Below are 13,510 nucleotides of genomic sequence, written 5' to 3' on the forward strand. Positions count from 1 at the left end.
TAATGCGTACTGTATAGAATACATGACATGCAGGATGTGTGAGTACCCCAAAAGGATTGTGACACAGAAGTTGGGAATCAATGGTCTAAATTCCTATTTTTAAACAAAATTTTTTTCTCAAATACTTTCTACAATGTACATTGGCCATTAATTTTCTTGTGTTTTTTTTTAACTACAAACGGATTTTATTAGAAATATACAAGGATATGCACTCACTAATAACTGGATATTAACCTAGAAAACTGGAATACCCAAAACATAATCCACACTTCAAATGAGGTACAAGAAGAAAGGAGGAGTGGCCCCTGGTTCTGGAAAGACTCAGTGAAACAGTATTCAGCAAAACCAGAACGGGGAAGTGGGAAGGGGTGGATGGGAGGACAGGGGAAGAGAAGGGGGCTTACGGGACTTTCGGGGAGTGGGGGGGCAAGAAAAGGGGAAATCATTTGAAATGTAAATAAATTATATCGAATAAAAAAAAAGAAATATACAAGGAAGCTTGCTTTCTTCAGATTTATATGAAAATTGGCTTAGTGTCCTTGATGAAGAATCTCTGCTTGGAAAAATTTCTGCTATACAAAGGTAATGATACAGTAAACACTTGAAGAAATGCAACGAGTTAGAAGCAATGCATTTTGAGTGTACTCTGAATACTCAAAATAGGCTTGTATTTACAGGATTGTAAATTGAAATGGTGTCCCAAGCCAAGAGGTTTCCTTTGCTCAGACATGTATAGTCACGTTATAAACAGGTGCATTTCTCAAGCAAGAGTGTTTGTTGTACCATTTCTGTAACCCCAACACTTGAGGGTCTTCTACATTATAACTTTCATGGTGTGGAAGACAGCCAATGCTATACACTTGTGTGCTGGTCAGACTAGAATATTGGTGTGAGACAAATTAAAAGAAGTATGCATGTATAATACTTGTGGTTATTTACACTGTAATATAATTACCATGGTATTGTAAATATTGCACACATTAAACATATCATTGATTAGAACATGAATCTATTATTGAGTTAATCTTTCCCAACTATAACTAACTATAAAAGGCTTGGTCAAGTATAGCTTTGATTTCTTTGAATCATTTTCCTGTATGAACTCCATAGAATGATTTCTTAAGTAATAGGAGTTTTGAGCTCCCATTTCTACCCAGGACTCTAGCATCTCTACTTACCTATAGAAGAAGCTGTTATACCTGCATTGCATATGGTTGCTTATGTGTTTTCTGCTCCTTGTGTTCCAGAGTATCACAAGAGTGTTACATGGATTCATACTAAATTAGATATTAAATGTGTCCCCATGGTGGTTGGAAAGATGTTTAACTGTTTAACTGGAGAGATGTTTGTTCGGTGTTTCCATACACCGACCAAACATGACCTGCAACAAGCTTCATTCATTCTATTTCCAGAGAACCTGACACCTTTCCTCTGGGTTCTGTGGGTAGCAGTTATACATGTAGTACATAGAAATGTATACATAATATTTCAATTTTTTCCCATAATTCTATAGGGAGAATTGATTTGCAGAAAATATTTTAGACAGAACTTTAGCTATATATTCTTACTGCTTTTGAATTCTGATTATACTATGAGCTAGTCTACCAAACATTTAGCCCAATTTTCCTTTGTGTTCAGAGTTTTGTAAGTAACATTACGTGTCAGACAGTCAATAGTAAAATTTTCCTTTTTCTATGTAAAGAATTCTGATGATGCCACAAGCAAACTACCTACTGCTAAAACAACTCATCAATGTGCTATTAAATATTAAAACCACTACCAGGAATCACCTAGACACCTACATCTTATCTGTTCTTATAGCCGCTCATGTGCTGTTGGATCCGACTTACAGAAGCACATTATTTGGAAGGGAGCTCCCAAAAAAGGTAAGGGGATCTGATTTTTCTTTTGGGAACAAAGTCTTCATTGTGATCAACAAATTAGGAATACCTCATAAAGGTCAGTGATGTTAAGGACACCCTGGGATTGCATTCCTCTGGAGTGGGAGATGCATTGATCTATTTTAGGAAACATTTGGGAGGGAGATTTAACAATCTTTACATGTAGTTTGAAGGAAGTGAATCTTTTTTTTTTTTTGTTCTTTCTCTCCATTTTGCTTTCTTTCTTTTCAGATATTTATTTTAGATATCGATGTTTCTGCCAACAGTATAATGTGTTTATAATGGTAGTCCAAGAAGATTATAGTAAAGTTGCAAAAATCCCTACTACCTAGTATTTTTTGTTTATTATCTATTGTAGCTGTACTTTAGAGTTAATGATGGCTGTGCTTCATAGTAGTGAGACAATTGCAATTATGAATTATTTACCCCAACTCTGCACTGCTGGTCATATAAAAGCACATTGCATACTATTACATATATATATATATATATATATATATATATATATATATATATATATATATATATATATATGTGTGTGTGTGTGTGTGTGTGTGTGTGTGTGTGTGTATTGTGTGATATAATGAATAATGATAAAACTGTGGTGTATGGCCGGGCAGTGGTGTCACATGCCTTTAATTCCAGCACTTGGGAGGCAGAGGCAGGTGGATTTCTGAGTTTGAGGCCAGCCTGGTCTCCAGAGTGAGTTTCAGGACAGCCAGGGTTACACAGAGAAAACAAAGCAAAAGAAAATGTCATGTATGCTATATAATATACTTCCCATATTTTAGTACTAACTCCCAGTTATATAAATAAGAATAGGGACTCCAGAGAAACAACCCTATTAAAAATGGGGTATATAGGTAAACAAAGAATTCTCAACTGATGAATACCAGATGGCTGAGAAGCACCTAAAGAAATGTACAGCATCCTTAATCATGAGGGAAATGCAAATCAAAACAACTCTGAGATTCCACCTCACACCAGTCAGAATGGCTAAGATCAAAACTCAAGGGACAGCATATGCTGGAGAGGATGTGGAGAAAGAGGAATACTCCTCCACTCCTGGTGGGACTGCAAGCTGGAAAAACTACTCTGGAAATCAGTTTGGTGGTTCCTCAGAAAATTGTTTGTTTTTTAATCTAAGTTTAGATGTCCTGAATTCATGTTATACAACCTGTATCTCAATTGCTTTACACCTATCATTTCAGGCCATTACTTATATTCTTAAAACTGTGACACATCTCTCATTTTTTTTCAAGTGTGATGATTAATGTTGATCATTAATAGAATTTTATTTAGAACTATTTCTGTCAAAGGATTCTGGACACAAGACAGAGGGAGTATTTAATGTCATTATTTTCTGTCTATGCTTAAATAACTGTTGTGGGCAAACTAACAATATTACTAGGCGGTCCTATTTCTTAGACATGGATCCTATAATGTATAAAAGAAAAAGCTACCTGAATATAAACATTTGTCCTCTGCTTCTCAACTACATGAATGACTTCTCTAGCTACAAACTCCTAACATCAGAACTGCTGTATGATGATATCCTGAGCCCTCAAATAATGAGCTATTTTTCCTAATGTAAATAATTTTCTAGAATACCTTTTCACATAAATATTAATATAATTAGTTTTTTTTTAAAAAGTGTTGCTACACTGTTCTACAGTGCTACAGTGTTTCTGAACTCGGGTAGTAAAGATTGTTGGCATATGGTTCAATCTTGTAGCATGGCTTTTTAAATAAAATAATTGTTTCTAAGTGAACTTTGTAAAAATGATTTCATATCCAAGATAAAATAAATTATGGTTCATGGGAAGAAAGGTGAGAAATACAGCAGGAGCGAGTCTGATTGTGTTGTACTACTAAATAGTAGACTCTTAGCCATGAGAGTGTTTTATGGTGAGAATCTGGAAGAATTTGGTCAGATAAATTCTCAACTTTCATTTATTGAGAAGTACTTAAAATGACATTTTGATTGTTGTTTGGAAGAAATAGGTGCCTGAGAAACAGAGGTGGAGGAGAATACTGAAAATGCCATTTTCAAATGGCAGAATCTATATAGACTCATTAATCAGATACCTTGGAGTCTTAGCAATAACATAATTTAATACTATTTATTATAATAGATAATAATTTGTAACACGTGAGTGAGACTATTTGTAGGAAAAATACAGTTAAATATAAAACTGAAGTTGTTTTTTGTAATAATCTCTTCTGCTATGTTTAAGAGGGAGGAAGAAGGGAACATTGAAGTAGAATAACTTGCACCTTTTTCAGTCATGAAGAAGTTTCCGTTGTGGAAAGATATGTTGAAGTTTTTCCCTGCTAAATGAACATTAAATTTTCATCACTAGACAAATATTCTCACTAAGTCACTTTCTAAATTGAACAAGCAATTCCCAGGACTTTCCTACTCCATTGCGGTAACACCACCATGACTTCCTGCCTGTGGACCTTATTTATGGAAACCCCTTGTTAAAAAAAAATACCCTTGCTTTCTTTTCCTTTTATTGTTGATGTCTTTTTTTGTTGTCTACCTTATTTCCTTTACAAAATGTATGTTCTTTGTTGATTCTCTGTGAATTTCTCATCATGCAACCCAGTATGATAACTCACTTTCCAGTCTGTCCATATTTCTGGGAGGAAGGGGTTGTATGGTTGGGACTTAGAGGAGGGTACTGCAATCAGGGTATAAAGTAAATAAAGTAATGAAAAATATCAATGCATATGGCTATTAGTAAAGCTAAGAAATACAGAATAAAAAGACTGAGGTACATAAGACTGGACCTATAAAAACTCAAACATTCTATTTTATAAAACTACTCTATTTTATATAAGTAGGAGTTAGTGCGAAAATAACAGAAAGAATATTATACAACATACAGTATAATTTTATCATTATTCACTATATCGCATATTATATGTATATATATTACCTATACATATAATATGCGATATAGTGAATTTTATATATACATATATATACATATATATATATATATAATTGTATGCAATGTGCTTTTACATGACTAGCAGTGTATTTAGAGTGAATATGAACCACTATTAAGCACAATGATCACATGCTCCAAAGTACAGCTACAATAGAAAACCGAGAAACAAAAAACACACTAGGTAATCAGGAGTTTTTTCAACTTCACTGGAGTCCTCATGCACTACCATTATGCATGCAGCATATTGTTGGCTAAAACAGTGAATCCAGTAATATCTAGATTTATATTAGTCAATTTAATTATCTCCCATTGTGTATATATAATATATATTTATATATCTTCATATGATTTGGAGGCAACCACTATATAAGTAATTCTATTAGTCATGTCAAGCAATTCTGTGTCAAAAAATTACTTTTCTCTCATGATGACAGCCTCGTTTATAGAGTCCATTTCAATTCCCAGCATAAGGACAGGGTTTCTTGGAATCAGTGAAGTGGAATGGCCTCTGCTTCCTCTCATTCTGTTCTCCTTAACAATGATCAGGTTGATGCTGTATGCTATAGAGAACACATGAGTCTGTCAGGACATAAAAGACTTTTTTAATACTCTAGTTAGGGACATGGACCTGCAAGAATGTAGTTTAACAATGAGACAGGTAGAAGTTGTGTGCAATAGACAACTTTTCTCAGCAATCAGATAATTTATAATCTGAGGGTAAAGAAAGAGTCACAAGAGGAAAGTGTACAATCACAAAGCTGGATGAGAAAAAGCAAGTTTCTCCTTGGAGGCATATGAACAACCACAGTTGAAGTAAACTCTCTCCTATCTGCTACACCTAGGGAGGGCACCAACGCACATTCAATGAACAATTCAGTGTCTAAGGAAACTGCAGTCTCAAGACTTTTTCCTTGTGTGTGTGTGTGTGTGTGTGTGTGTGTGTGTGAATATTTCTCACAGGCAGTTAAGAATAATTCCTTTCTCGCAAAATAATTTTTAGACTGTTCCAACAAACAGTGACTCTGGGCCAGAACTACAAACACAAAATTAGAATTAAATCAGGTGCTGGATGTGCTCTCCCCTGTTTTAAGGTAGATCTCTAAAGAAATCTTAGAGAGTATGTGCTGTGTTGTGGATATAATTTTCTAGGAAGTATGCAACTTTGGCTTTGTCCCTTTCTCATGAATCACCAATGTGATGAAAGTCTTGATTTGCCTTTGCTTCTGACACAGATATAGTGGCAGTGCTACAGTCAGAGAAAGATTTTCAGCAGCATTGAGATAAAAAGACTCCAGATCCATTCAAGTGATCAATATAGAAACATCTACACATAAGGGACACATACTTGCATATGGCCTGTGTGTGGAAATACACATTCAAAATGATGCTAAGAAAGTAACAAGAGCATTAAGTTCTTGGGATTTCTGAAACATTCATAATGTACAAAACTCTTCCAAACTTTAATTTTAAAATATTATCAAGTTGACACATTTCACTCAATAAACTTATTTTGGAATGTGCCACTTCACTTTTGTCTTTTCACTGAGTACTACTGCTATTGTGTCTAACTTATTAAAAAAACCGAAAAGACCAGACAATTTTGGTACATGCCTATAATTTCAGCACAGTAAGGATTGAAAGTTCCTTACCTTCCTTCACATAGCAACTCTCTGTTATATAAATGAAAATAAAGTCAAATATGTGCATCGAGTTTGCCCTGGTTTTGTATTAAAATCATGAAAATAGGTATTAAAGAAAAATAAAATTAGTCTAGTTTTAGTTTCCTTCAAATAATCAAGAATATTACCACATATTCTTTTCATGATACATGAAAAAATTTTGAATAACTATGTTCTCTGATCAAGTTATGGATATTGTCACTTGTCTGAACGTCACTTAATGCATTAGAACTTAACCTTTTTGCTAGCTTTTAAAAGATCACCTTTGCCTAGAAAACTGGAATACCCATACATAATAAAACATAATCCATACATCAAATGAGGTACAAGAAGAACGGAGGAGTGGCCTGGTTCTGGAAAGACTCAGTGTAGCAGTATAGGGCAATAATAAAACATAATCCACACATCAAATGAGGTACAAGAAGAACGGAGGAGTGGCCTGGTTCTGGAAAGACTCAGTGTAGTAGTATATGGCAAAACCAGAACAGGGAAGTGGGAAGGGGTGGATGGGAGAACAGGGGGAGGGAAGAGGGCTTATGGGACTTTCGGGGAGTGGGGGTCCAGGAAAGGGGAAATAATTTGAAATGTAAATTAAAAATATATCGAATAAAAATATTAAAAAATAATGATCACCTTTGCAAGCACAATTGATAATCTTAGAATTTTACAACTTATCAAAGTGCTCCTGATCATTTCATTATTATTATTTATTTGGTTATAATTTATTTAGAGAGAAACAGAAAAAGGCAATGGAAGGAATAGCAGTAGGGAATTCTCCAATAAACTGAATATGATCTCTCATTCAGTAGGGGAATTGCTGGTCATAGGGAACTGAATATTTCACATGGACTCAGAGATATGGCTACATTTACAATTTTCATTACAAAACAGGATCTACTTAGTGTCCCTTCTCCCTCCAGCATTGAGCTGGGCTTTTCAGCCTCTGTGCTCAGCCTGTGTGACACTCCTGGATGCCAGCCCCTGCTCTCAGACTGTGGTATTCCTGGCCTTTGTTCTCTAGGGAACAACACAGGCCACTGCTCACAGCACCTGGAAGCTGCACAGAAGTAAATCTGCTAGACTTGAAGTATGAGGATCTTAGCAGGCGACCTGCTGAGACTGGAGCCAGCCTGGGAGGAGGGGTTCTCCCTAAACTACATATTGACTAATATTTATTAAAGTTTTGGTCATGATCAGCAAAGGTTGTCCTGACTCAGTTCTTTTTCACCACCCCCCATATATCCCCAGGATTCTCTTTCAGGCCTCGGGCTCACCTGTCTCTGCAGGCAGCAACAACTTAGTTTGGAATAGACAGAATATTTTTTTAATGTTGCTGAATTTCTTACTGCTTAAGAGAAATCTTACACACACAAAGGAAAAAGATCTAATGACCATTGGTTCCTTAACAACGCTGAATTTTTTCTTTGAAAGTTTTCTTGTTTTAACTTACTTTTATTTCTTTTTTTCATACTTTTTTAAAAAATTTTTTTATTTATTTTCTATATTCTTTGTTTACATTGTATAAGCGTTCCCCTTTCCCAGTCTCCGCCCCCCCATATGATCCATAAGTCCTCTTCTCTCCATCCATTCTCCTATCTTTCCCCCTCCCTTTTCTCTGTCCTGGTAATCCCCTACAATGCTGGATCAAGCCTTTCCAGGATTAGGGCCCTCTTCTTCCTTCTTCATGGGAATCAGTTGATATACTAATTGTATCTTCAGTATTTAGAGCTTCAGGGCTAATTAATATCCACTTATCAACGACTGCATTCCATGTGTATTCTTTTGTGATTGCATTACCTCGCTTAGGATGATATTTTCCAGTTCCATCCATTTGCCTAAAAAATTCATGAATTCATTGTTTTTTTTCATTATTTTATTTTATTTTATTTATTTATTTTTATTTACATTGCAAATGATTTCCCCTTTTTTGGGTCCCCACTCCCTGCAAGTTCCATAAGCCTCTTCTGTCCCACTATTCTTCCATCCACCCCTTCCCATTTCCCTATTCTGGAATTCCCCTATACTCTTGCACTGAGTCTTTCCAGAACCACTCCTCCATTCTTTTTGGACATCATGTAATGTGTGGATTATGTCCTGGGTATTCAAAGTTTCTAGGCTAATATCCACTTATCAGTGAGTGCATACCATGATTGATCTTTTGAGACTGGGTTACCTCACTTAGTATGATGTTCTCCAGCTCCATCCATTTGTCTAAGAATTTCATGAATTCATTGTTTCAAATGGCTGAATAGTACTCCATTGTGTAAATATACCACATTTTTTGTATCCATTCCTCCGTTGAAGGATATCTAGGTTCTTTCCAGCTTCTGGCTATTACAAATAGGGCTGCTATGAACATAGTGGAGCATGTGTCCTTATTGCATGCTGAAGAATCCTCTGGATATATGCCCAGTAGTGGTATAACAGGTTCCTCAGGAAGTGACATGCCCAGTTTTCTGAGGAACTGCCAGACTGATTTCCAAAGTGGTTGTACCATCTTGCAATCCCACCAGCAGTGGAGGAGTGTTCCTCTTTCTCCACATCCTTGCCAACACCTGCTGTCTTCTGAGTTTTTGACCTTAGCCATTCTGATTGGTGTGAGGTGAAATCTCAGGGTTGTTTTGATTTGCATTTCCCTAATGATTAATAATGTTGAACATTTCTTAAGGTGTTTCTCAGCTCTCCGAAGTTCTTCATGTGAAAATTCTTTGTTTAGCTCCGTACCCCACTTTTTAATGGGGTTATTTGGATCTCTGGGTTCTACTTTCTTGAGTTCTTTGTATATATTAGATATTAGCCCTCTGTCGGATTTAGGATTGGTGAAGATTCTTTGCCAGTCTGTTGGTTGACGTTTTGTCCTTTTGACAGTGTCCTTTGCCTTACAGAAACTTTGTAGTTTTATGAGGTCCTATTTGTCAATATTTGATCTTAGAGCATAAGCTATTGGTGTTCTATTCAGGAACTTTTCCTCTGTGCCCATGTCCTCAAGGGTCTTCCCCAGTTTTTTTTTCAATTAGTTTCAGTGTGTCAGGTTTTATGTGGAGGTCCTTGATCCATTTGGAGTTGAGCTTGGTACAAGGAGATAAGAATGGATCGATGCGCATTCTTCTGCATGCTGACCTCCAATTGAACCAGCACCATTTGTTGAAAAGACTATCTTTTTTTCACTGGATGCTTTCAGCTCCTTTGTCGAAGACCAAGTGACCATAGGTTTGTTGGTTCATTTCTCGGTCTTCAATCCTATTCCATTGATCCGCTTACCTGATATTGTACCAATACCATGCAGTTTTTATCACTATTGCTCTGTAGTAGAGTTTAAAGTCTGGGATGTTGAATCCCCCTGAATTCTTTTACTGTTGAGAATAGTTTTAGCTATCCTGGGTTTTATGTTATTCCAGATGAATTTGAGAATTGCTCTTTCTAGCTCTATGAAGAACTGGGTTGGGATTTTTATGGGAATAGCATTGAATCTGTAGATTGCCTTTGGCAAGATGGCCATTTTAACTACATTAATCCTGCCAATCCACGAGCATGGAAGATTTTTCCATTTTCTGAGATCTTCTTCGATTTCCTTCTTCAGAGATCTGAAGTTCTTGTCATATAGGTCTTTCACTTGTATGGTTAGTCACCCCAAGATACTTTATGTTGTTTGTAGCTATTGTGAAGGGGGTCATTTCCCTAATTTCTTTCTCAGTCTGCTTATCCTTTGAATATATAAAGGCTACTGATTTGCTTGCGTTGATTTTGTAGCCAGCCACTTTGCTGAAGTTGTTTATCAGCTGTAGGCGTTCTCTAGTAGAGTTTTTAGGGTCACTTAAGTATACGATCATATCATCTGCAAATAGTGATAATTTGACTTCTTCCTTTCCAATTTGTATCCCTTTGACTTCCTTCTGTTGTCTAATTGCTCTAGCTAGGACTTCAAGAACTATATTGAAAAGATATGGAGAGAGGGGTCAGCCTTGTCTAGTCCCTGATTTTAGTGGGATTGCTTCGAGTTTCTCTCCGTTTAGTTTGATGTTGGCTACCGGTTTGCTGTATATTGCTTTTACTATGTTTAGATATGGGCCTTGAATTCCTGTCCTTTCCAAGACTTTTAGCAAAAGGATGCTGAATTTTGTCAAATGCTTTTTCAGCATCTAATGAAATGATCATGTGGTTTTTTCTTTGAGTTTGTTTATGTAGTGGATAGCATTTATGGATTTCTGTATATTGAACCATCCCTGCATCCCTGGGATGAAGCCTACTTGATCATGGTGGATGATCGTTTTGATGTGTTCTTGGATTCGGTGGGCAAGAATTTTATTTAGTATTTTTGCATCGATATTCATAAGGGAAATTGGCCTGAAATTCTCTTTCTTAGTTGGATCTTTGTGTGGTTTTGGTATCAGCGTAATAGTGGCTTCATAGAAGGAGTTAGGTAGTGTTCCTTCTGTTTCTATTTGGTGGAAGAGTTTGAAGAGTATTGGTGTTAAGTCTTCTTTGAAGGTCTGATAGAATTCTGCACTGAAACCATCTGGTCCTGTGCTTTTTTTGGTTGGAAGCCTATCTATGACCCCTTCTATTTCTTTAGGGGTTATGGGTCTGTTTAGATGGTCTATTTGATCCTGGTTTAATTTTGGTAATTGGTATCTGTCTAAGAAAATGTCCATTTCCTCCAGATTCTCCAATTGTGTTGAGTACAGGTTTTTGTAGTAGGATCTGATGATTTTTTGAATTTCCTCAGTTTCTGTTGTGATGTCTCCATTTTCATTTCTAATTTTGTTAATTTGGATACTTTCTCTGTGCCCTTTGGGTAGTCTGGCTAAGGGTTTATCTATCTTGTTGATTTTTCAAAGAACCAGCTTTTGGTCTTGTTGATTTTTTGTATGGTTCTCTTGGTTTCTACTTGATTGATTCCAGCCCTGAGTTTGATGATTTCCTGTCTTCTCCGCCTCCTGGGTGAATTAGCTTCTTCTTGTTCCAGGGTTTTCAGTTGTTCCATTAATCTTCTAGTGTAATCTCTCTCTAATTTCTTTTTGAAGGCACTCAAAGCTATGAGTTTTCCTCTTAGCACTGCTTTCATTGTGTCCCATAGATTTGTGTATGTCGTGCCTTCATTTTCATTAAATTCTAAGAAATCTTTGATTTCTTTCTTTATTTCTTCCTTGACCAAGGTATCATTGAATAGAGTATTATTCAGTTTCCATGTGTATGTGGGCTTTCTGTTGTTTTTACTGTTACTAAAGACCACTTTTACTCCATAGTGATCTGATAGGAGGCATGGGATTATTTCGATCTTCTTATATTTGTTGAGGTCTGTCTTGTGACCAACTATATGATCTATTTTGGAGAAGGTACCAAGTGGTGCTGAGAGAAAGGTATATTCTTTTGCTTTGGGATAAAAAGTTCTATATATATCTGTTAACTCCAATTGGTTCAAAGCTTCAATTAGTTTCATTGTCTCCCTGTTTAGTTTCTGTTTTCCTAATCGGTCCATTGGTGAAAGAGGAGTGTTGAAGTCACCCACAATTATTGTGTTAGATGCAATGTGTACTTTGAGCTTTTGTAAAGTTTCTTTTATGAATGAGGGTACCCTTGTATTTGGGGCATAGATGTTCAGGATTGAGAGTTCTTCTTGTTGGATTTTTCCTTTGACCAGTAAGTAGTGACCTTCCATGTCTCTTTTGATGACATTAGGTTGAAAGTCAATTTTATCTGAAATTAGAATGGCAACTCCGGCTTTTTTCCTGGGACCATTTGCTTGTAGAATTGTCTTACAGCCTTTTACTCTAAGGTAGTTTTTGTCTTTGACACTGAGGTGTGTATCCTGTAAGCAGCAAAATGTAGGGTCCTGTTTACATAACCAGTCTGTTAGTCTATGTCTTTTTATTGGGGAATTAAGTCCATTGATGTTAAGAGATATCAATGAGTAGTGGTTATTGCTTCCTAACATTTTTGATTTTAATTTTATACATGTGTGGTTATCCTCTTTGGGTTTGATGAAAGAAGCTTAATATCCTGCTCTTGCCAGGGTATAGTTTCCCTTGTTGTACTGGTGCTTTCCCCCTATTAACCTTTGTAGGGCTGGGTTTGTAGAAAGATACTGTGTAAATTTGGTTTTGTCATCTTGGTTTCTCCATCTATAGTAATTGAGAGTTTCGCTGGGTATAGTAGTCTCAGCTGGCATTTGTGTTCTCTTAGAGTTTGCATGAGCTCTGCTCAGGATCTTCTAGCTTTCATGGTCTCTGGTGAGAAATCTGGTGCAATTCTGATAGGTCTTCCTTTATATGTTACTTGCCCTTTTTCTCTTACTGCCCTAAGTATTCTTTCTTTGTTTAGTACATTTGGGGTTTTGATTATTATGTGACGGGAGGTATTTTTGTTCTGGTCCAGTCTGTTTGGAGTTCTGTAGGCTTCTTGTATATTCATGGGCATCTCTCTCTTTAGGTTAGGGAAGTTTTCTTCCATAATTTTGTTGAAGATATTTGCTGGCCCTTTAAGTTGTAAATCTTCACTCTCATCAATACCTATGATCCTTAGATTTGGCTTTCTCATTGTGTCCTGGATTTCCTGGATATTTTGGGTTACAAGCTTTTTGCATTTTGCATTTTCTTTAACTGTTGAGTCCATGGTTTCTATGGTATCTTCGGCATCTGAGATTCTTTCTTCTATCTCTTGTATTCTGTTGTTGATATTTGCATCTATGTCCCCTGATTTCTTCCCAAGGTTTTCTATTTCCAAAGTTGTCTCCCTTTGTGCTTTCTTAGTTGTTTCTACTTCTGTTTTTAGATCCTGGAAATTTTTGCTCAGTTCTGTCATTTGCTTGTTTGTGTTTTCCTCTAATTCTTTAAGAGATTTTTGTGTTTCCTCTTTCATGACTTCTGCCTGTTGATCAAGGTTCTCCTATATTTCTTTAAGTGATTTTTGTGTTTCCTCCTTATTGGCTTTTGTATTCTCCTGAATTTCTTTCAATGATTTTTGTGTTTCC

The 13,510-nt window shown here is 36.2% G+C and overlaps 1 long non-coding RNA gene across 1 annotated transcript in view; it reads left to right on the top strand.

Annotated features, from left to right (window-relative positions):
- Window positions 1–500: 500 nt before the first annotated feature.
- The window catches only part of LOC127683485 (uncharacterized), a 91,584-nt gene continuing 78,574 nt past the window's right edge, over window positions 501–13,510 (top strand). The window contains exons 1-2 of the long non-coding RNA XR_007977560.1: window positions 501–582; window positions 1,822–1,886. This is a non-coding gene — a long non-coding RNA (uncharacterized LOC127683485). The remainder of the gene's footprint in view (window positions 583–1,821; window positions 1,887–13,510) is intronic.

Source organism: Apodemus sylvaticus, chromosome 4 (genome assembly GCF_947179515.1).
Source record: "Apodemus sylvaticus chromosome 4, mApoSyl1.1, whole genome shotgun sequence".
Taxonomy (NCBI): Eukaryota; Metazoa; Chordata; class Mammalia; order Rodentia; family Muridae; genus Apodemus; species Apodemus sylvaticus.